The sequence below is a fragment of the Alligator sinensis genome, unplaced genomic scaffold (genome assembly GCF_000455745.1).
Source record: "Alligator sinensis unplaced genomic scaffold, ASM45574v1 scaffold188_1, whole genome shotgun sequence".
Lineage (NCBI taxonomy): Eukaryota > Metazoa > Chordata > Crocodylia > Alligatoridae > Alligator > Alligator sinensis.
In genome coordinates, this window is record NW_005841903.1 from 1,231,032 (window position 1) to 1,255,172 (window position 24,141).

The 24,141-nt window shown below is 42.3% G+C and overlaps 1 protein-coding gene and 1 long non-coding RNA gene across 2 annotated transcripts in view; one reads left to right on the forward strand and one right to left on the reverse strand.

Moving 5' to 3' along the window:
• ZCCHC24 (zinc finger CCHC-type containing 24) overlaps window positions 1-24,141 on the forward strand; it is a 205,652-nt gene that overhangs the window by 41,527 nt on the left and 139,984 nt on the right. The gene's annotated exons all lie outside the window — the stretch shown is intronic.
• LOC102369887 overlaps window positions 20,276-24,141 on the reverse strand; it is a 6,249-nt gene continuing 2,383 nt past the window's right edge. The window contains exons 2-3 of the long non-coding RNA XR_323212.2: window positions 22,929-23,065; window positions 20,276-21,671 (exon numbers count right to left, since the gene is read on the reverse strand). This is a non-coding gene — a long non-coding RNA (uncharacterized LOC102369887). The remainder of the gene's footprint in view (window positions 21,672-22,928; window positions 23,066-24,141) is intronic.

Here is a 24,141-nt window from a genome sequence, read left to right on the forward strand (position 1 = left end):
ACAACGTTTTATATGCAAGCAGAAAGCAGCTGATCCTAATTTGATAATGTCTTAGTTCAAACAGTCTGTGCTTCCATAGCATATTCACAGAGGTCAACTTAATATTTTTTTCTGCAGCAGGGGCCTTTTAATTTGAATAAAATGTTTGACACTCCTGTAGTTGTTTTCACAAATGACAGTGGTTTTTAATGCAAGTAGATAAGAGTGAATGGACACAGAGAACCCCCCCGCCACCTCTAGTCAATTTTGTTCATGCTGGTTCCCTGCCTACCATACTTCTTGATATAGTTTCCAAAAAGTCCATCAGAAAATTAACTCTTCCTGATGTGATATCTTCAAACCATGTCTCAGTCATTGACATTGATATAAGTGTGAACTCTTTGTTTTGGAAAGTGGTATAAACTTAGACAAAGCTAAATCAAAGATTGAATAGGCAAAAATGTTGGAATTCTGTTTTAGAAGCAGTTCACAGGTCACCCTACCTCTGCTTTTAGTTGAACTGAAAAAGAGATCAATATGGGAAGTTGAGTTAGCTCATGCCCTTCCATTAAACAGCCTCTGAGATGGCATAAGAAAGAAACAACTCCTCCAGAAAGAGAATAGATTGATCCTGTGGAGCAGTACTGTGGGCTACTGAATTATCAATATAAACACATCCAATGTCAGGGTAATCAAGGCAAAATAAACTAAATCTATTGATCTTTATTGATCTTCATTCATGACTTGGAGGATAGGAATGGCTGAACAGGTAGCAAATTTGCTCATGACACCAAGTTGGGTGGAGTTGTAAACACCCGGGAGGGTAGAGCTAGAATCCAGAATGAATTGGAGAAATAGTCCTAAATCAGGAATGTGAAATTCATCAAGGACAAATGCAAAGTCCTGCACATGAAACTGAATAACTGCATGCACAAATACAGACTGAGGAATGACTGGCTAGGCTGTAGTACTGCAGAGAAGGACCTGGGGGTCCCAGTGTGCTCCTGTTGCAAAAGAAGCCAACAGTATCTTGGGTTGTATTAACGGCAGTGTCACTTGCAACTCACTAGTAATTCTTCTGCTATATTCAGCAATGGTGAGGCCTCACCTGGAGTGCTGTGTCCAGTTTTGGCCCCCACATACTCAGAAAGATTCAGGGCAGATTAGAAAGATTCCAGGGAAGAGTGACAAAAATTATGAAAAATCTGGGAAGCATGATTTAAGAGGAAAGGCTGAAAGAAGTAGGATTATTTAGTCTGGAGAAGGGAAGATCAAGGTGGAATTTGATAACAGTCTTCAAGTACCTGAAGGCTGATTATAGAGGATGATGATAGTACTGTGGCTATAGGGAACTGGACTAGGAGCATTTGCCCCAAACTTCAGCAGAGGAAATTTAGGCTGGACATTAGGAAAAACATTTTCACTATGAAGGTTAAGCATTAGAACAGGCTATGTACAGAGGTTATAGAGTCTCAATCCTGGACATTTTCAAAAGCAGGTTAGACAAACATCTGTCTAGGATGGTTTTGCCAGAGATAATCATGACTTGAGGGGGCTGGACTCGATGACTTCATTAGGTGCTTTACAAGCCTGCTTTCTCATGATGCTAAAATACCCTCCCTGCTAGAATACAGACAGGAAAAGTCAAATATAAAGAGTTGCCAACATGACTAAAATATTCCAGGGGCATTTTTCCAGTAAAAATGGACCACTTCATGTGATTGTATGCACATTCTGGTGTATTTTGGGTAACTTGCACATATAATTAACTAAATTATTAAATCTCAGTGCTAATAGTCCATTTCTTAAGATACCAGGTCAAACTTCTACCAGATCTTTCCTAATAGGTTACCACATAATAGTGCCATTAAGTATAATACTTAAGCTATTGCAAGGTTTAAAAAATGCATGAGAAGCAAAGCCTTATTACAGCAAAAAATCTAAATCTGTGAATGAAAAATCTAAATCTGTAAGTTGGTCAAAACTTTTCTCTTTCTCTGTCTGTCTGTTTATCTGTCTGTCTGTCTGTCTGTCTCTCACATACACACAGTCAATCATTGGATAATGGGATCTCATCTTTGTTAACGTAGCCCATGTGTAGATGAAATGAGAGGCTTGTGTGCATGACACTTTAAAGCAGGCTAAGTGCTTTTGCACGGCTTTAATGGTGTTGGTGTTTGCACGCCTCAGCGGCGTATTGCGCATTAATTTCAGCCACTGTCAGAAATTCAGCAGCGTAATGCACCTTAAATGACTTGGGGCACAGCAAGCTAAAACTCTCTTGAGGAGTTTTATTTTGCTGTCGCTACAGCTGTGGAGCGAAGCACTGGGTTCCATGCAGCTCTGCGGCTCTGCAGGAAGCCCTGCAGGCAGCCTGACAGCAGCCCAGGAATGCAGGCATTGCCCAAGAAAAGCAGCCAGCCTGATCTCCACCCCACCCAGAGCCTGCCTGCCTGCCTGAGCTGTGCAGGGGCCTGGTGCTTCCCTCCATGGCTACGGTGCCACCTGGGACCACCCGAGCTGGGTGCCTGTGGGCAGGTGCCACCTGGGGGGGGTGCTGCTGCTGCCGTGGAGGAAAGAACCAGCCCCACTCAGCAACCCAAGGACCGCTGTGCCAGCTGGCAGCTTACGCTTACCTCCCTGCTGGAGAGGCAGGTAAGTAACGGGGGGGGTGTGCATGACACAGGGGTTTAATCAGCCCTAAATTGAAGTGGTGTTTTTTAAAACTCACCGCTTCAATTTAGGGCCCCCATTTTGTCTACACACACCCATAGATACCATCCTTCAGAATATTTATTTCAAGAAAATGTTGACTTTCCGTTTGGGAGATCAAAACAAAAGGTTACATTCAAGCTTACTTTTCAGGCAAATACTGTAAATACTGCTTTTTAGTTTTGAATTTTTCATAAGTAATTGTTTTGTGCATTTCTTTCATTTCTATCAAAGTTGTCCACATCTTTGTTTTAGTGTTTCTAAATTCAAAACTTTTGGGAATTTTTTCTTCCTACTTAAATTATCAATAGTTTGAATTTCTGTCCCAGAAATTAGATTATGGAACAAATAAAAAAAAAAAATCCAGGCATGGTTTGAGATTGGGATCAATGTAGATAAGTGTTTTACAGAGAAGCTAGTCAACAGCTGGTAGTGTGCTTTTTTGGAAGGTGAGAGGGCACCACACATGTTTTCTCCTCTGCAGCCCCTTCAAGACCCAGCTCTTTGTCCAGCATCTTTTTTCTCTTTTCCTTTTTTCTAGGCATTCCCTGTGGTATGTACTCTCTGTCTTCTCACTTCTTGAAACATGCTCTGTCTCCATTCTTTCCCTCCCACCCTCTTACATTAGTGTTTTCTCCTGTACTTTCCTTTGCCTCACTATCTTCTGTCTTCAGTTTCCTTGCTCCATTTTTCCCCACTGTGGCAAGTCACCAGGATTTCTATTTCCCACCCAGTGCCTCCTTTCCCCCATATGACTTTCTTTGAGGTGAACTGGAGCTACTGCTGAAGTTGAGGTGATATGGAAATGTGGGTGGTATGGGTTGGCTCCTTCTCTGTAACTGGTTTAATTGGATTTTTAAATAAATGTTGAAAGGAGGATGCTCTGAAAGCTCCACTAGATTATTTGGATTGTGCTTTCAGAGGTAAATAGAGCCCTACAGATTTGGACAATGGCCACTTTAACTGTAGTTGAAAAACCTGTTTTCAAAGAGAGGTATCACTCTGTTGTACCTCATGTACAAGAGGCATCATGTAATATGATTCTGAAGAAATATTTCAGATGATGCTATCTGGAGTAGCAAGATTACATGCACAGTGCACTGTATAGTCTAGGTTTGCTCACAAAACTGTCAGCCATATTAAATTACAGGGGTGGGACTTGAGAGTTAAAATGGTTTTAGATGTCATTACATGCATCAGAGAATAAAGTGCCAGCTCTTGGCAGTGACATTACAAAACTTCAAGGGCTTATTTAACCTTCACCATTTATAATCTTAAGTCACCTTACATAGGTAACATTTCCCTGGTCATTATCCAGGAATTAGTGTATTTTCTTATAACTGCTATTTGGTACTTTCCCTGTAAAAGTTACACGTTATGGCTTTTAATTGATGGTGTTTTACAGCAGAGGACTTACAATCAATTGAAGGTTCCTTGATGTAGCAGAAGACCTGTCAACGCATCCATACTTACCTTTTTACCAGTTCAAATGAAATAATTTTAGGAGAGTAACTGTTGTGTTTGCTTTGATGTCGTTTTTTAATGCAGGGCCCAGTCTTAATGCTCCAATATTAGTAAAATGTGACTGCCTCATTTGTGCCATATTTTTGCTTATGCTATGGAGGCAGTGGTCTTGATTCCATTTTGCACATAAGACAGAAATTCAGTCCCTTTGTTTCATATGAAACATACATACATCATGCCTTCCATAAATTTACAGTACCTACCCTTTCAATACCAACTTAATTTCCTGTGAATTTACAAGTAGATCTGTCAATTAGTTGGAGTTAATACATACTAATATTTATAGCTCATCTAAATATCATCTAACATTCATGATGTAGCTAGCTAGCACTCCTATGAAGTAATTATGTATATTATCCCCATTTTTTTCAGATAGGTAAACTGAGGCACTGAAAGATTTTTTAATAACCTGTCCATTTGTCCAGTGAAACAGCTGGGAAAAGAATCCAGATCTCCTTACTCAATGCCAGGTTATAAAACTGTGACAACACATCTGTTAGCATCATTTGGCTTTAAGAAAGCAATTCTGAATAGCTAATAGGGTGCTTACAAATGTGCGGGGAGATTTTTCCGATGTGCTGTCAGAGCAGACTTGATTAATTCTGCTCCAATGCAGTCCAAAAGCCTCCCCATCTCATGTATCAGCGTCTTTGTGCTTCAAAATGGCAGCAGGGGCACTTTAACTAAAGCTCATTCAACGAGTTTTAGTTAAAGTGCCCTTGCTGCCATTTTGTAGAGCAAGCATACTGAAACATGAGACAATGCAGGCGCTTTAATTAGAGTGGCTCATGAGAGCTGCTGACTGATTCTCCATTGACTGATACAATGGACTGACTGATTCTCAGACATCTTTTACCTCAGTACAAGCTGGTGTAAAGCGCAACTAATTTTAGTTTGTAGAATTTTATGCTGACTCTACATTATTATAAATGGCTACACAATGCACAGAACACCAGAGAATCAATCCCAGTATTTTCCACTTCAAAATTGTCACATGTAATAATTAGCAGCCACTTAATTCCAGATGAGAGGTGGTTTGATGCCAGTGGTAGCTAAGCCTGTATGTACAGAACAGGTTATAGATTTTTAAAATTTGTTGAGCTTTTTGGAATCTGTGTGTAAATATCTTTCAGTTTCCTGTTGGGGTTGTTGTTACACATAATCTTCATGTGGCAGACCATTGGGGTTTCTTAGTTCCTTCAATACAGCTGCCACGCATACACGCCAGGCTGTGCGAAGCTTCAGTCCCTGATTTGATTCATCAGAGATTCAGCCTGATTCAGTGGTTGAATCTCTGAATCCAAATCGAATCAGGAGACCCTTTAATTTCTCTGAATCGAATTGGAACCCTCCAAAACAATTTGGAGAGATTCGAAAAGATTTGACAATTCAGACATAGACACAGCTTTAAATGTTTTTTCTACATACCTCCAGGTACCAGGTGACTCATGAATGCTGAGCATCCCACAGGAGCGCAGGGGTTCCCCAGTGCACTCAACAACAGACTGGGAAATGTACCAGAAGCACTTTTCGTCCACTTCTGGGTCCACTGGAAGGTGTGCAGGGCCCCCCCACACCCTCCTGGCTTGGTGACTGGTGCTTCCTGGGTCTGGGGGGGAGCACTTGGGGTCCCTCTGCCATTGATCTCCAAGCTGGGGAAACATGGGGGAGCTTCCCAGCATGCTCCCCAGCAGACCCTGAAGTGGACCAGAAGTACTTCCGGTCCACTTCTGGGTTCACTGCCAAGCATGGTAATTTGTCAGGGCTCTTTCTTACGCACAGCCTGTGTCATCTTCTAAAATGCAAATGTAAACTTCTTTTTCCTAGCCTGTTTCTCTCTGTGGCCCAACCAGAGACATGTATTTGAACCACTCCCCTCCAGTTACCCCAACTATCAGGAGTCTTTAGAAAACAGGAATATTTTAGTAAATAACCTGGCAGTGGAATAAGGATCAAAAGTGATGTTTGTTTTGGGGATTCAGGGGGAGGATTTGACAGCATGAATATGCATCTGTAAGGATCAACCTTATCAGAAAGGATAAGATGTAGCAAGAAGCATGAAAGACTGCATAGAGGGCTGTTATTGGCATTGCATCACATAGAGGGATGAGGTGAAGGTACTGCTTACACTAACATTTCTCTTATTTAGTAATTGCAGTTATGATGATTAGCAATGCTATACTATGACTGCTAGGGCTCTTCTAATACTGTCATCCCTGTTGCTGCCCGTTAAACTTTTAACTACATCAGTCTGTCCTTTCACTGGTATCAGTAACATCAGGCTCCTGAGCAATGAACTGTACATATAATTTTTCAGGTAGCTTCATACTATATCGAATCCATTTACATAGAAAACAGGAGATTTTTGTTACAAGCACTTAAGGTGTCATTCTCAATGTGAAGTTCTTGCAAATGTTTTTTATCAACAACGACAACCTTTTAAAGTTCTCTTTTGAAGCAACTCATAGACATTAGGGCTGGAAGGGACCTTGGAAGATCATCGAGTCCAGCCCCCTGCCCCAGAGGCAGGAAGTCAGCAGGGGTCATAGGATCTCAGCAAGATAAACATCCAAATTTCTCTTGAAGGTGTTTAAAGTAGGTGCTTGAACCACCTCCGGCGGCAGTCTATTCCAGACCTTGGGGGCTCGGACTGTAAAGAAGTTCTTCCTTATGTCCAGCCTGAAACGGTCCTGAAGGAGTTTGTGACCATTTGACCTTGTCATTCCCTGGGGTGCTCTGGTGAACAGATGTTCCCCCAGATCCTGGTGAGCACCTCTGATAAAGTTATAGGCGGCCACCAGATCACCCCTGAGTCTGCGCTTTTCCAGGCGGAAGAGTCCCATAGCTCTCAGCCTTTCATCATCAGGTCTGTTTTCCTGACCTCTGATTATGCATGTGACTCTTCTCTGGACTCTCTCAAGTTTCTCCACATCCTTTTTGAATTGTTGAGCCCAAAACTGGACACAGTACTCCAGCTGTGGCCTCACCAAGGCCAAGTACAATGAGAGAATGACATCCTGGGATTTGCTTGAGAAGCATCTATGGATGCAAGCCAGTGTTTTGCTCACTTTACTAGCTGCAGCACCACATTGAAGGCTCATGTTCATCTTGTGGTCAATCATGACCCCCAAGTCCTTTTCATCCGTAGTGCTAGCCAGCATAGCACTGCTGAGCCTATAAGCATGCTGTGGCTTTTTCTTCCCAAGGTAGAGGACCTTGCATTTTTTGGTGTTAAACACCATCTGGTTCTCATCTGCCCATTTCCTGAGCCTGTCAAGGTCAGCCTGGATCGCCCTCCTGTCCTCAGGTGTGGACGCTTTACCCCAGAGCTTGGTGTCATCAGCAAACTTGGCCAGTCTGTTTCTGATACCAATGTCCACATCATTAATGAAGATGTTGAATAGTGTTGGCCCAAGGAGAGAGCCTTGAGGGACTCCACTGGTCACAGGGCACCATGACGATTGACTTCCGTCAACCACCACCCTCTGGGTCCTACCATGGAGCCAATTTCCCAGTCAGTGGATCATGGTGAAGCTGAGGCCGCAGTTGGCTAGTTTTGCCAAGAGGTGATCATGGGATACCAGATCGAAGGCTTTTTTAAAGTCAAGATATACGACATCAATCTCTTCTCCCTTGTCCAGGTGATAGGTCACTTGGTCATAAAAGGAAATAAGATTGGTCAAGCAAGACCTACCCACAACAAACTCAAGGCACTGTATCCAAGAGTAGCCTGTGTGGACACCTTTCCATGGCTTCAGGGTACAGGAGAAGAAGTAACAGCCCTAAATTGTAGCAAGGAAATTTAAGATGGATATTAGGAAGAACTTTTTAACTATGAAGGTGGCTAAGCATTGGAACAGGCTACCTAGAGAGGTTGTAGAATCTCATTCCTTTGAAGTTTTTAAGAGCAGGTTAAAAAACATACTTGTCTGGAATGGTGTAGACAGGCATGATACTGCCTTGAGCCAGGGGTTAGACTATTGACCTCCAAAGGACCTTTCCAGAAATATTTTTATTTGATTCCATAAAAATAAAAAGGAGTTGTGCTACTTTCTGAGATGAATTTGGTCCATGTTCTGTGTGTGTTTGCTGGCTTGGGGCAGGTAGGGAGGGAACAAGCAAGTTTCTTTGTTGCTAAAAGAGTTTTAACTCTCATCAGCTCTGGTCTGAGCTCCCATTCCTGATTCAGTATGCATGAGTCTGCTAATGAAATCCAGATGTCAGACAAAAAAACCAATAAGCCCTCCCACCCATCTGGTGGATCAGGTTTCTTGGCAACTGAAAAAATCAAGAGAGATCCCTAGAACAGCTGAAACTTTAGAGTGTAGTATGTAAATAGTTTTCAAGAAGCAGGAGCAGCTGGAAGAGAGAGGCAGAGGTAGAGCTAATAGCAAATCAAGATTTCTTTATAATGGACAGGAGAGGGGAAACAAAATGGTTATATTTTTAGTTCATGGTCTGAACCCTAAACAGACATTATATATCCCTTCCTTTTTTATACAAAATTTCTCTTAGGAAAGGAGAGCTGAGAAGTGTGAAAGGTTATGGTAGATGCCAGAGTCCTGGAAAATTACAGTAAGCACCACAGATGTCAACTATGAGTCAGAAATTAAGGAGCACCATGATGTAGATTGGACCCCTATAAAATTGGCGGCTTGCCTTTTTTCCTCCTTCTTTTTTGCCTGAGTCAAACAACATGATTTGTATCCTCCCATATTCAGTCCTGGAATGCACCAGAATGTTTGAAACTCATCACATCATAATCACAGCTGTGAGGAAAGTCCAGCAAATTTTGTACCAAAACTCAGGTGTTGGATACTAGAACTAAAACTACCATTTTGGAGGGGGGGAGGCACAGGAAGGAAGAGAACAAAAACTTTTGTAACACAAAGGAAATGTCCTTTTAGCAGGTGACAGCAGAAACTTAGTATTTATAAAACTGAAACTGACACCTGTAATTTTTTTTACTTTGGGCCCTCCAGAGCATCAAAACATTCAAAAGAACTTCCAAACTTCTATATATGTATGTGAATGTTAATAAGCAGGTCTTCATACATGCAGCCTGTCAGGTACACTGCACATGATTTTTGTTTCAGCAGATTTCTGCTTGGTGCAGAAACATGCCAAATGCTTGATTCTGTCTTTGCACTTTCTGTAGTCTGAGACAACTGGTTGCCAGTTTAGATACTGGGACAACTTAAAATAGTCTCACATCTGGATTCCTGTAGCACCAAGGGGCTGCTCTGGCAACAGTGTATAACCAGACTGCAGCAGAACTGCAATCCATATCCTTCTTCCTTTTGACTACTATCTGGGTCAAGATAAGGAGGAAACTTAGCATAAGGCTGCTGTTTTTAGTTGGTCCATGATTTCAAATTCTATGATTTGAGATCAAGCTCCACTTTAGAACCCTTCAATACAGGGAGACTTACTTGGGAAAGCTGGTCCATTTACACTAAAGGAGTAATAATAGAAATCATAGAAAATTAGGGTTGGAAGGGACCTCAGGAGGCCATCTAGTCCAACCCCCTGCTCAAGGCAGGGGCTTTATCTAGCAGGGTCTTAAAAGCTCCAAGAATGAAGATTCCTCAACCTCTCGGGGTAACTTATTGCAGTGCTTTACTACCCTCCAATTAAGAAAGTTCTTTCCTAAGATCTAACCTAAACTTCCCTTGCTGCAACTTGAGACCATTGCTCCTTGTTCTGTTATCTATCACCACGGAGAACAGTTTTCTTTGGAACCACCCTGCACGGAGTTTAAGGCAGCTATTAAATCCCGCCTCAGTCTTCGCTTCTCTAAACTAAATAAGCCCAGTTCCCTCAGCCTCTCCTCATAAGTCATGTGCCCCAGCCCCCTAACCATTCTCACTGCCCTCCGCTGGACTCTCTCCAATTTGTCCACATCCTTCCTGTAGTGGGGGGCCCAAAACTGGACACAGTACTCTGCATGTGTCCTGACCAGTGCCAAACAGAGGTGAATAATCACTTCTCTTGATCTGCTAGCAAAGATCCTAACAATGCAGCCCAGTATGCTGTTAGCCTTCTTCACAACAAGGGCACACTGTTGGCTCATATTCAGCTTATTATCCAGTGTAACCCCCAGGTCTTTTTCTACTGAGCTGCTGCTTAGCCAGTTGGTCCCCAGTCTGTACTGGTGCATGGGATTGTTCCATCCTATGTGCATGATTTTGCACTTGTCCTTACTGAACCTCATGAGATTTCTTTTGAAATCTGAATTTCTCTCTGAATCCTATCCCTACCCACCAGCATATCTACTACTCCCCCCAGCTTGGTGTCATCTGCAAACTTGCTGAGGGTGCAACCCATCCCATCTTCCAGGTTGTTAATGAAAATATTGAACAGAACCAACCCTAGGACTGACCCTTGAGGCACTCCACTTAATACCAGCTGCCAATTAGACATCAGGCCATTGACTACTACCCTCTGAGCCCAATGATCCAGCCAATTTTCTGTCCACCTTCTATCCATTCATTCAACCCATAGCTTGCTTGTGAGAATGTTGTGGAAGACTGTATCCAAAACCTTAATAAAGTCAAGGGGTGCCTATACATGAGCAGCAAGGTTGCTCTGACATGCTGTAATTACTTTTACAGTGATTAATCGAGTCTGCTGGAGCATCGTAATTACCGCACTCCAGCAGCCTCCAGCATTTCGTGTATCAGTGTCCACATGCTTCAGAATGGTTGCAGGGGTTCTTTATCTAAAGCTTGTTTGATGAGCTTTATGTAAAGTACCCCTGCAGCCATTTTGAAGCATGGGGATGCTGATATACAAGATGCGCCAGGCATCTCATGTACCAGCCTCCAGTGTCTTGTGCATCAAGAAGCTTTAGACAAAGTTCTCTTGCTGCCATTTTGAAGCACAGGCATGCTGATACACCACATGCTCTGGGTGCTTTAATTAGAGCGGCACTCAGAGCCACTCTAATTAAAGTTCCCTCCCACCCCACTCCCAGAGCATGTGTATACACATCCAGGGTATATCACATCCACTGGTCTCCCCACATCCACAGAGCCAGTCATTTCATCATAGAAGGCAGTCAGGTTGGTCAGGCATGATGTGCCCTTGGTGAAACCATGCTGACTGTTTCTAATCACCTCCTTCTCCTCCAAGTGCTTAGAAATGGATTCCTTGAGGCCCTGCCTCATGATTTTTCTAGGGACTGAGGTGAGGCTGACTAGTTTGTAGTTCCCTAGATCCTCCTTCTTCCCTTCTTAAAGATGGACAATATATTTGCCCATTTCCAATTGTCTAGGACCTCTCCGAACTGCCATGAGTTTTCAAGGATGATGTCCAGTAGCTCTGCAGTCACATCAGCCAACTCCCTCAGCACCGTCAGGTGCATCCCATCCAGCCCCATGGACTTGTACACATCCAGATTTTCTAAATAGTCCCTAACCTGTTCTTTTGCCACTGTTGGCTGCTTACCTGCTCCCCAAACTGTGCTGCCAGGAGCAGTAGTCTGGGACCTGACCTTGCCTGTGAAGACTGAGGTGAAAAAGGCATTGAGAACTTCAGCCTTTTCTGCATCCTCTGTCACTAGGTTGCCTCCCCCATTTAGTAAAGGGCCCACACTTTCCTTGATCATCCTCTTGTTGCTGACATACCTATAGAAACCATTTTTCTTACATTTCACGTCCCTTGCTACCTACAACTCCAGTTGAGCTTTGGCCTCCTTAACTTCATCCCTGCATGCCCAAACAATACTCTTTGAAATGAAAGGAATGTAATGTAATGAATCTAATGAAAAAATTAATATAGGTTTTATACTGCTGACAGTATCTGAGAATATTCATGTCATTCATTACATTTGACTTGGTTTGGTACATTTGATTTGGTTTATTCACAATCTGTGCCAAGGGAGAGTTGTATGTAGGGTATATATTTACTTTTTGTAGGTTTTCCCTCCCTAACAGTTCGATATAGCAGTGTACATTATACTTGGAGGGAAAATGGGTGAGGGTTTTGATAGTCCTTAGTTCCTAGAGGAGTTCATTCCACAATCTTGGACAAGTCCACAGTTGGAAAAAGCTTTGTCTGTCATGCACAGAAAGTTTAGCTGTGAAAAATAGGCAAGCTGCAAACTATAGTCCTTGTCCCATAGTTAAAGCATGATATGCAGGACTCAGGACATTCAGAATCTTGAAAATAAAGGATTGAGACCTTAAATTTGATTCCTTATGCTGCATAAAGCCAGTGTGCAGAGCAGAGGACAGATACGATGTTCTCACAGTAGCTGGTATTGCTGAGACAATGTGCTGCAGTGTTCTGTAGTAGCTGGAGTTTTGCTGGGGTGAAGGCTTCAGACCCAGCTATATTCCATATGTGTCCAGACAGAAGATAATAAAGATGTGTATAACTAAAGCCATTCTTTGCCAGAATGGAATGGAGCCTTTTAGTCATTACACATTACCTGTGGATTCTGCTGCATAAGAGCTTATAGCATGGACAAAGAATCCAGAAGCTCTCTTAAAGTATGGACTAAACTGCCTAATTGTGCATGTATGCCTTCAACCAAAGGAAACAGCAGACTCTCAAAGTGATTTGCCCTGTCCCATCAGCATAATGTCTGCTTCATCTTCAACCATGATTTGACCTCTTCTGAAGATGGAGCTATTTTGGTGGTGATATTTGGTGGTGAGTTGGTAGAGCTATGTGCTCTATATCTGCTCATTTCTTGTCCATTTCATTGTCCATTTGCTCAAGGACTGCACATAGATGTTGAATAAGACCAGAGAGAGCATTTATCTTTGTGGAACTCCTTAAGTGACAGATCTAGAGACAGAGGGGCAGCATCTCATCATTATTCCTGGAATGCTTCACTCCCATGAATTTTAACACATTCCCTTGTGTTATCTCATGTGAAGATCTCTCTTTTCCAAACACTTCTTAAACTGTTTTCTCTTTCTGCCCCAGATCTCCTCCCCTGAAGCCCCTAATACATTTGCTGGTTGTCAAGGGTCAAGACCAGAAGCTGTGGAGATAAGAGTCTGGGAAATATGAGGAATGGGGATAGGAGATGCTGAGGGAAAACAGCTGCTGCCTGAAGCCTCCCAACTGGTGTAAGCGATATGTGTTCCTGAAGCCAGAAGATGTGGAGAGGGCAGCATATAGCATTCTCCAAAGGTTACCTCATTAAGGGTCCTACCCAATTCCCATTTAAGTCAGTGGAAAGAATGCCATTGATTTCACTGGGGGGTTGGGCCTAGCCCTGTGTTCAGACTGCCAACCTTAGGAAAGCTGCTGTCAGCTTGCACTCACTTGTCCTCTAAGAATCTGTAGCACATACTGCAAGCTTTTCTAGTTCCTTACTTACCCTGACTCTCGACCCCCTGCTCTCTACATGCGCTCTCATTCATGCTCATGTAATGCTCTCTCACAACTCCTTCCTTATTCTCTTCCTCCTCCTGACAGGTTTTTCTTTTCCAAGATGCCATTTCTTTATCCAGTTGTTCTTGTAAACATCTCTGCCCTTGATCCAGAATATCTGTTTTCCAAAATCTTATACAGCCTCTACTGAATTTTACTGTTACAGGAGCTGAGGTGGATTGGCATAGACTTTAGACAGAAAATAGAAATAATAGGACATAGAAAAAACAGTATTGTGAGAAATTGCATAAGCTTTGAAGGAACCAACTCTGATACCCCTGCACTTAGGTGTGGTACATTTCCCAGACTGAATCTTCTTCCAGTTTTATCTTGTCTAGCTGTTTTCACTTATATTTTTTTTCTCCCCTCATCTCCAACCATAGGCAATGTGTAGAGGGGGAACAGTGGGGTACTTGCCCCTCCTGAGACTGGCCACCCTTGAAGCCACCACCACCTTCTGTGGGTGGTCACTGCCCCCCACCTTGTTGCTGATGCAGCCACCGGTGGCTGCAGGTGGTTTCCGTTCACTGCCACTGACAGCGTGGATGGCAGCTGCAGGCGGTCCCCACTCACCACCTGCCGCTCGCCACGCTTCACCCTCCCCCACTGCCAACATTGCCGATGGTGACTGTGGGCGGTCCCCATTCCCCGCCATGGTGCCCCCCCAGTCACAGGAGGCACTAGTCGTTCATGTCTCCAACAGCCTTAATTCATTCTTCACTGTCAAGCCATCACCTCTACAGAATACATTCTTTAACACAAGGCTAGGGACAGGCATTCAAAAAGCCTGAGCCTAAATTGATTCAAGGTTAGCAGGTTAGTCTAACCTGCACAGATTGAACTAATTTGCAAGTGGATAAACATTCACTTTTGATTCAGGAAATGCAGGCACATGCCTTCAGTGGCTTAGGCTAGAAGCTGGGGGGTGCTAGAGCAGCACTTCCTTCTCTTCCACAGTGCTGTGCTGAGGGGGGTGTGTGGCCAGGCCCCAGCAGGACACTTTGATTACGGAGAGGTTTAAACCCCCACCCTGGCCTGCACAGTTCCCAGCCAGGGTGTACCTGGAGGGAAAGTAGGAAGCAGCCCTCACCAGGCTTTCTCCCCCTCCTCACTGCTCAAGTGGCAGGAGTGTTACAGACCCCAGACCCTGGCTAGCACTCTGAGGCAAAGGTGGAGTGGGAGGGAGGACAGCTTGTATGGAGTGCATGCATCTGTTGATGATACTGAGCTTTTCAGTCTCCCTCTCCCTGGCTCTTCATACTGTCTGCAGCAAACTGATGGCACTCACAGGTCTCATGCACTGCAGACCCGTTCATTTCTCACACCTCTCTCTGTCCCATCTTGAACACTGTCAGATTGCAGCCTTTGAAACAAGCTAGCAGCCAGCAGGGAGCTTATCAGAACACAAAAGCTTATCAGCCCATCAAGAAAACAAAAGCCTCTCTCTTATTAGTTCAAGCTCTTCTTAAACAGCGTTTCCCAAGGCATTTTTAAGGAAGAATGGAAGGATATTACCAGATGACCTGATGATTAGTTCCGAAAAACCCTAAGCAGATCCCGTTCTGAATGCCTTTGTTCCTGTGAAATTGGAGACACACACACACACATAGACACCTCTCAGCATTAGCTAGCATGGGGGTGGCATGACTGTGACCAGATGGTGACTGCGGTGTATGCCACTGAGGTCCGTGCTGTGGGAGAGAGGAGTGGGGATCCTTATTTGAGCAGTGAGGGGGTGTGGGGTGGGGGGAAGCCAGGCAGATGCTGCTGTGCCTGCAGTCTACCTCCTTCTCAGCCAGCTGGAGCTCCAGCTACAGAGGAGAGGAGTGGGGCCAGCCCTGCTCTCTGACAGCCCAGCCCAGCCCAGCCCAGCCCAGCGCAGGACAAAAAGCATGCTGGGATGCTGAGGGACTCTGATTTAACTTAAACCAGGAAGGGGTCTGGGACACAAGTTCCATAAACCAGTTTGACCCAAATCAATTAAATCTGATACTACATTCAACCAGGTTTATCTTAAACCAGTTTCAGCCATTTTGAAACTGGTTTATGTGCACTGAACATGTGTTCTGTTACAGGTTTAAACCAGTTTCTGACCTCTTAAACCAGTTTATGTGTAACTTCTGTCCATAGCCCAAGACAACAAACAGTACATCTCTGGATGTTTATCCTACACTTTGAGTGATGTGGTTATAATAAGGCACAAAGCCAAAGCACCATGGAACTGAATAGTTAAAATTAGAGTTCTTAAAAAGGAGGACCAGGTACCCAGTGCTTATGACCATTAATACAGAATTCCATATAACAGATTGACAAATACACTAACCAATGGTTGGATGAGTAGCTATAAATATTTTCTTAGCTTGTAAAACTGATGAATTCCATGCATCTACTGTGATTCCCAATTCCTTCTTGAGAGGATTCTGCTGGGTTGAATAACAAAATTTGGATGCAGGCAGTAAAAACTACCCTTTTGTATGTCTCCCAGAGACAAAATGTCGAACTCACTTGATTTAACTCCTGCCTTGCTGATGTAATTTAGATTTGGAGGTGATCCAAGTCTCACAAATTATGCAGGCAATATCTCACAGAATATAACAGGCAATATTAGTACATGTAGTCATCAACTCTTTCTGTTAATGTGGGCTTGACAGTCCCATCTAGATAGAGGTAGAGAAGGATTAGCATGCAGAAAATATTCTGTTTGACAAATTTAGGCTCCTTTCTATCCATAATCAAAATGATTTCTGCAGTTTATTTGTTATTTTAAGAATTATAATCTGGAATATTTTAATCCCATGAATTGACTAGCAAGATTCTAAATGTCAAAATGGGTTGCTTAGTTATAATGGATTAGGGGAAGTCATATGGCATTGTTTCTCAAAGTACAAATACTAGCCTTCACGGTCCATGAACATTTGTGCTAGTTAAGTAGATTTTCTCTAAGCTCTATGTAAAATGAGCAAGACTGAAATCAGTTCATTTAAAAATGTTACCAACTATCCCTAGAAATGTGTTGTCTTACTCACCTGGTTTTACTTACAATGTATTTCCATACACCATTTCCAGTCTAATGTAAACAATTCAAGAGAAGGGATGATTTTTCTTAGAAGGCTATTCTACAGTTAACTTATCCTTTCCATTAGCAAAGACTTCCCCAATACTTAGTCCATTACTTAGTTTATGCACAGGGTAAATACAGACAGTCAAAAAACCTGTGGCCAACCCTATTTAATGTTTGCAGGTTAGTCTAAACTGCATAGATTGAACCAATAAACAAGGGAACAGACATTCATTTTTGATTCTGGAAATGCAGCCAGATGCCTGCAGTGGCCCAGGCCAGGAGCTGGGGACCACTAGAGCATGGCTTCTTGCTGCCTGGTACAGACAGCTTGGGCGAAATCTAGCCTATGCACCTCTAAGAAGGGTTTGCAGGGGAGGTGCAGAGCATCCTGGGGAGTTGGGAGACTGTGAGTTAACTTGAATCTGGAGGGGATCTGAGACAGAAGTTCAGTAAACTGATTTAGCCTAAATCAGTTAAGTCTGACACTACATCTCCAGGTTTATCTTAAATCAGTTTTTGCCATTTTGAAGGCCGTTCGTGTGCTTTGGACTTCTGCTGTGTTACAGATTTGAACTGGATTCTGATCACTTATATTGGTTTATGTGTAATTTCTGTCCCTAGCCACATAGATAGACAGAAAGACCTGAATACCACACAACTTTACCTGGCCCATGGGTCAGAATCTGAGACAATTTTGCCTCAAGTACTACTTATGCTCAACAATACTACAGTACTCGAAAAGTATTGTTTGAGTACTACTCAAACAGTTGTTTCAGTTAACTACTCAAACTTGACCCAAGAAGAGTAGCTTCAGTTGGTGTGCCTATACAAGATGCCGATTGCACAGTCATTGAGTACTTGTATAAACACTTGTGTAGTGGTCTGAATGGCTTTTTTGTGATGCTGACTGCGCGGTAGCTAGGGACTACTGTGTCATGCTGTCTGTCACATGATGCTACTATGTGGTAGTCATGGGCTACTGCTCCGTCAGCTTCTCATGTAGATACAGAAAGTTACACTAATTTTTTGAGGGAAAGATTGTTTTATATCACTTTTATGAGGCAAAAATGGTTTCCATATCTGGTGGGAAGTTCTGGTTCTAGCATGTGCTGGTTCTGGGTTGTGTCGTAATGTTTGTGTCTTAGTAATAAATGTCACTAACTGTAGGATCTAGGTTTGTTGACTGATACCTCTGGGTACAAAACATATGCAGATGCTAAGTGTCTTGCAGAATCAGAAAGAAAAAGCCTGTAAATCATTTCTCAAAGTATTTCGGCTCCATGGCAACAGCCTGTTGGGCTGTTCGCTGCATGCCTTGCATACCCCTTCCTGCTCACACACTCCAAACCTGGAAAATAGTTTGCTCTGGCCCTCCAGGGCATCTCTCTGCTGCTACTCTCCAAACTTCTAACTTGCTAAAAAATGGCTGCTGGGGACACCAATGGAACAGCCTCACCCACTGCTTCCAGGTTTGGAGTATGTGAGTAGGAGGAGCAAGTGAGTAAGGCTAGAACACGCTACCCCTACGTGGTGTAGGTATACCCCATATCTGATGGATGAACCAGGACTCACGATGAGTAAAAGGGTCTCCAGGTCAAACCACTGAATTGACACAATTCAGTCTGCATAAGTAGCCAATATGGGAGTATCTCAAGGCAGTCAGTGAATCTTAGATCTTTTGAAAGAAGCTCCTGATAAGTTAGGTAAAACAAGAGGAAATAAATAGTGGGTAAAGATACTTTCCTGAGGGGAAGCAGGGCACCTATACATTCTACTTTCTCTGCCCCTTGTGAACAGGAAAGGGGCCAGCAGGGAGAAATAAATGGAAAAGAAACCAAAACCAAAACTTAGTTTTAAATTTTAAGTCATAACCACAGCACTGGGGTTTGCATTTTAACAGCCTTCCTGTTAGGGTTTCCAACGCTCCAGGATTGCCCTGGAGTCTCCAAGAATTAGATATGAATCTCCAGGAGACTGCTGAGAGTCAACTGGGAGATAAATGATAGGGCATTAATTAAAATAAATCCTAAATGTTGAATCTAATTTATACAGTACTCCAGTGTGTTTTTAAAATGTAATAGTAATGTGTATTTGCCTTCCTGATGTAAAGTCTACGCACTGTAATCCATAACATATAGACAAGCACGTGGGCACATTCACGTTGTGTCGCAGGCACGTTGGCTTTCCGGAAACCTCCCAGAATAGATTCAAATAGAGTTGGCAACCCTACTTCCTGTCTATTAAGCTTCTGTAAAAAGAAACAATCCTTACAATTTTGATGCTGCAAGCAGCCAGTTTCAACTAGTTCATTTTTAAATGGAATCACAGGGGTCGGATTTTCAAATTCTGCCTTCCCCCAGACAGCTGCTTCTGCTTCCCTCTCCTCCTCCCCCTCTCCAATTTTTTACCTCAGAAGCTCTCCCTAGATTTTTATATATACCCTTCTCAGCATTAAAACAGGTGACCGACAAACCTCACAGGACCGGTTCATTTTGATGATATAAATAGTCATGGTTAAGCTCAAGTCAAATGTGTTGCACCCCTGAAAGGATATATGCTCTATGTTAGTTGTTTGCATGACAAAGAGAAAAACTCAGGTGGTTCCATTTTAGTTGGGAGCCCTAGAAAACACAGTGCTTTGTACTTGTAGTTAGCCATTACTGATAACTACCATCCTCCAGATGGCTCTATGCAAAAAGTGCCATATGTATGCAGCTTATGAAGTGTTTTGAGATCCCAGGTGAAAGATGCTGCACAAATATAGTTTTGGTGCTACTCCTGTGAAGGAAGCCTCATACAAAATTGTACAGCTAATATGCCCATTTTATATCAGTAGGAGTATTGGCTATGTAAACCACCTCCTGAATCTTGTGCTTTCTAACATACTGCTGCATTAAATACAGCTATTTACAATTTTTAAGAAGTGCCATTCTTTTGGTCTTTTCTGAATCAAGACTGAAGGTGTAAATATAATACTTTCTGTCTTGACTGAGACCAAAGATTGAAAAGCAGGCTTCTGGAAGTACAAGCACACATACCGTTTTAGAAACAGTCAATAACTAATGCTCCGTTCCTTTTCAGACCTTTCTCCATCTATTCTGCATATTTGTGATTTACACTTGCCTAATTTGGGGTGGCAGTCTCACTGTGGATTAAGTAGAAAGGCTTTCCCTAGCTAGTCATACTGCTAACAGAGCTGAACAAGAGCATATCTTAAAAAATATATAAAAATCAAACTTGATTTGAAATTTACAGTGCAGGGGAATCCACTCTGACCCTTAGGAAGCTGTTCCAGTGGATTATTCTCACAGCTAAAGGTTTTTATCTCATTTAACTGTTCATGATTTTTAACTCATTTATGTCTCAATTTGTCTGGTTTCAGCTTCCAGTGACTTCATCTTGTTATGACTTTAATATGTAAATTGAAGAGCCCTCTGTTATCAAATTTGTGTATGCAGTATAGATCATTAAAATCTGTAAGTCACTCTCAACTTTCTCTTATTTTAGGATCTCTTATCACACCATGATGCAGGTTTTTCTAGTGCTTTAATGGTTTTCATGGCTCTTTCCTAAATGTCTCCAATTCACGAACATCTGTTTTAGTTACAGGCGCCAGAAATGGATGCAGTTTTGTTCTCTCACATAGCTGCTATCTCTCCATTCTCCTTTTGATGACGTGTCATGCTGGCAGTGGCTCTGCCTACAACCCACAGAAGATTCCAGTCCCCGTATAAGAAAATGTAATGTCTTTTCATTCTTACTTCCATTTCTCAGCTTCTCTTTTGACTAACATTGTTGCATCACAGAAATAATGGAAAGAAATAGAGAATGATACAAATATATAGAAGATGCAGAGAAAGGAAGCAGACTAATTTACTTGAGGGCTTCAGTGAATGAGAGTCCAATCCAGAAAGAATTTACATGGGTGATCTGGGTGTAGATAATCCTCTGATCGCTGCATAATCTTTCCTCTCTGGAGGACTACCACCCTGAACCAAATTGGGGCATTCATTCTGGGTTGTGCTTTCAAAAGCTGTGTGTGTTCTATATCCTGGGGGCTCTCAAGAGCCTACATTCCTATTTTTTCAGGTTGTTTTTAGCAGCTCCTTAGGGAGGACTTGAAGAGGTTTGAAGAGGGATGAAGACATGGGTGGGTGCCCATGCTTTTATCTCTTTATAGTTTTGTTATCCTTCACAAGCTAGACTTCCTTTCTCTTCCCCTGAATGGTCTGAGCCTCCTACACTTCATCACTGCAGTTGCAGTGCAGTCCAGTATTCTCCTTTTACTGCCCATCATCCCTTGTATTCCTTCCTCTTAGTAAGGTTAAGGATAACTACTTTGCTTTGTTTTTCTTCCTGAGTTTAAGTAGCTCAAGGAGTACTCAGACAGTAGTGTAGTGTGCAACATGACCTCATGTAGCCATGAATGACTGACAAGTTTTATGCTTCTTGGAAGGCGGAGCCATAGCAGATCTCTAAAAGGAACAGAAAGATGAACAAGGAACAACAACAGCAAGAAAAATCAAAAGAAAGTAACTTGCCCTCATGGGCGAAAATATCTCTATAGCGCTTTGTAAACCCTGTCTCTCACCTGGCGTAACATGCTAATGTCCTGCGGAACTGGACCTTACCCTACTTTCCTACTGCTGAATTTTTCCAAATCTGGAGTAGCTATTTCTGTTTTCTAGGCTAAATATATGTATCAGTCCATTTCACAAATTGCAGACCCTTTCTCTCCTTTTGGTGCTCCCCCTCAAAAACAATTTCCTCTGTAAGATCTTCACCACTTCCTGCTTTGATGACCTGTCCATAATGGAATCAGAGTTCCAGTGGGGTCTGAGTCTCTTTGATGTACTGCTCTGGAGGCAGGTGTTTTAGAATGAGTCCATTAAGTTGCATTATGGAGAATTATTGAAGTTATCAGTATCCACATAGAGAGAACAATTTAGAGCATCCTGTATGCTTGGATCCCCAGTTTGGTAACTGCAGATGGGGTGTGTACAGTCTTAAAAGAGAAAATAGGAATTAGGTTTTCATTACACTAACATACCTTAATTACATTTCCATATTTTGTTACTCCATACTATCCTAAAAAACAAAAACAGAGTGACTACAGTTCATCCTTACTCTGCTTAAAAAGGAATAACCAACCTGAGGAAATATAATTGATTCTGTAGCACACATTTTCATCAATCTTGCATGATTTTGACAGGATTAGGATCTGTCATGATTAAAGTAAACAAAAGGTGTAACAGCCATATGACATCAGAATTTTATATCCAACTGCACAGTCTTACAGCCACAGTCTGTTTATATTTCCAGTGACAGGCCCAAGTGGTTAAAATCTAAATTAAGAAAACAGACAACACTACAGAAGGTGGAGGGAGGGAGAAGTGGGGAAGAGGGAAAGCAACAGAATGAAAGAGAGTGCCCCTGTGTCTGTGTAAGTGTGCATGCATGAGTGTGAATGTGTGTGTTTGGTTGTGAGGGGTATGTGGAATGATGAGAGAGGGGAAAGGATGGTGACTAAACTTCCTTAAAAAGGAAATAAAAATTTATGGGTAAAAGAGGGGTTTCCTGCCATCTGCAGTGAGTTATGTAAAAGGGATGTAACCTTCCTTACAGTTTGCTGACCTAACAGTCCGATAACTTCCTTTTGCTCTAGTTAGCCAGCTGACACTGAGTTGTGTACAGAGTTGGCCTATCTGCCAGCAGGTACCATGGTGCAAAACTTAAAATCTCAGCCCATATGAATTTAAGATTACATAGCTACTGTTTAATATTGAAAGAAAACCCGTTAGCTCTCTCTGGCAGACTGTATTAAATAAGTTAATGGTCTTGGGCCATCTCCTTCTGGACGGAAGTCTACATCAGAGATGCCACTATCATCAATGGAACTGACACCTTATCAACAGTGTTATCAGAAAAACAGAATGGAACAAGACAAAGCAATTGAACTACCTTCACATTTATAAGTATCATTCTGTTCACTATGTTTGTCCCAAACAAGCAGCATCCAGCCATGGGGCATGGTGGCAAAAATGTTGACGTGAAGCTTGAGCTGTCAGGGCCAATGCAGTATCTGTTGTCTCCCATAAAGAAAGGGCTTTAGACTCCAGTTTGGAACCTATGCATTTTTAGAGCCTAATAAAATATACTGTATGTACCAAAGTATCTATCTGAACTTATTGGATTTGAGTGATCTATGGCTTAATCTTTTTGTGGTCCACTCATTGTCAGGTAAATAGTCATTGCTGAATACCTGTACATCATTCTTGGGTGGATGACTTGTCTTTGGTGGTGCTTCTTGATATTATGTTGCATTGCTGGAGGTTGAAGGACTGATGCTGCCATATCCTTGTAGGAGTTACTTTTGAAATGCACTATCCTCACATTGATCTGAAATGATAGCAGAATACAACAGCAGCTCTGTCAGTTAACGGGTGGTAAGAGGAATTGGTTGGTTTGGCATTGGATAAACTTCAGTAATGAAACTAGTTGAAAAGGTAACTTATTTGCTTCACAGATAAGTATGTGACAGGCACATTACCAGTCTCTCAAAGCCATGCTAGTTCAGCAATATGTTACCTCTGGCCTCTAACTCTGTCATTTGGTAGCAAGAATGAAACCCAGGGGAGAAAACACATTGTGAAGACACAAGTCTTTGCTATCTAATCCATAAAAAATCAAATCTTGTATGCTGGAGGAAGGTTTCATTTTTTTCAGGAGAATCACATTAAAAGCACAAGAATACTTTGAGAGATGCAATGGCAAACTTAAGTCAAAGGATTATACCCAAGTTGTACTGAGTTGTAGGCAGACTCCAACTTGATGCAGAAGTACTGCTTGAGAAGTGTATTATTATTATTGTTGTTTGTTTGGGACTATCTTATAGTAGCCCTTAAGAGACTGAACATCAGTTTGGGATCCATTATGCTAAATGTGGTCCATGCACATAGTAACAGGCTGTCCTGGCTCCAAAGAATGTATAATCTAATGGGATGAAACAGGGAAGGGGTGGGAGAAAAGATTGCTATTTTACGTAAAAGAAACTCAGACAAAGATAAAGTAAAAACTTGCTCAAGATGCTTTAGGAAGTCTAAGAGGCTGAACTCGGATGTTTTGGATTGTAATCTACACAAGATGCATCAGCCAGGCTTTATCTGAATGCTTGGATCAAGGCAAAATGGTAGATTCTTGGATCCACTTACATTCTTCTTCCCTTCTGCAGGCCACACTATAGAACTCTTTTTGCCTCTGCTGGCTCACTAACTCTCTAAACACCCTTCAAATTGCAAAGGCCAGACAGTTGGGTTCCACTCTATGAGTTATGAGAGAGTAATACTAATAACAACCTTAAAGAAGATAATCCCACTTACTGTTTAGTGAAGATAGTCCCAATTGTGTCTCATCAGCTTTTGTCTCTTGCAATGTCACACATTAGCCATAGTAACACAACAGAGATATTGTGTTTG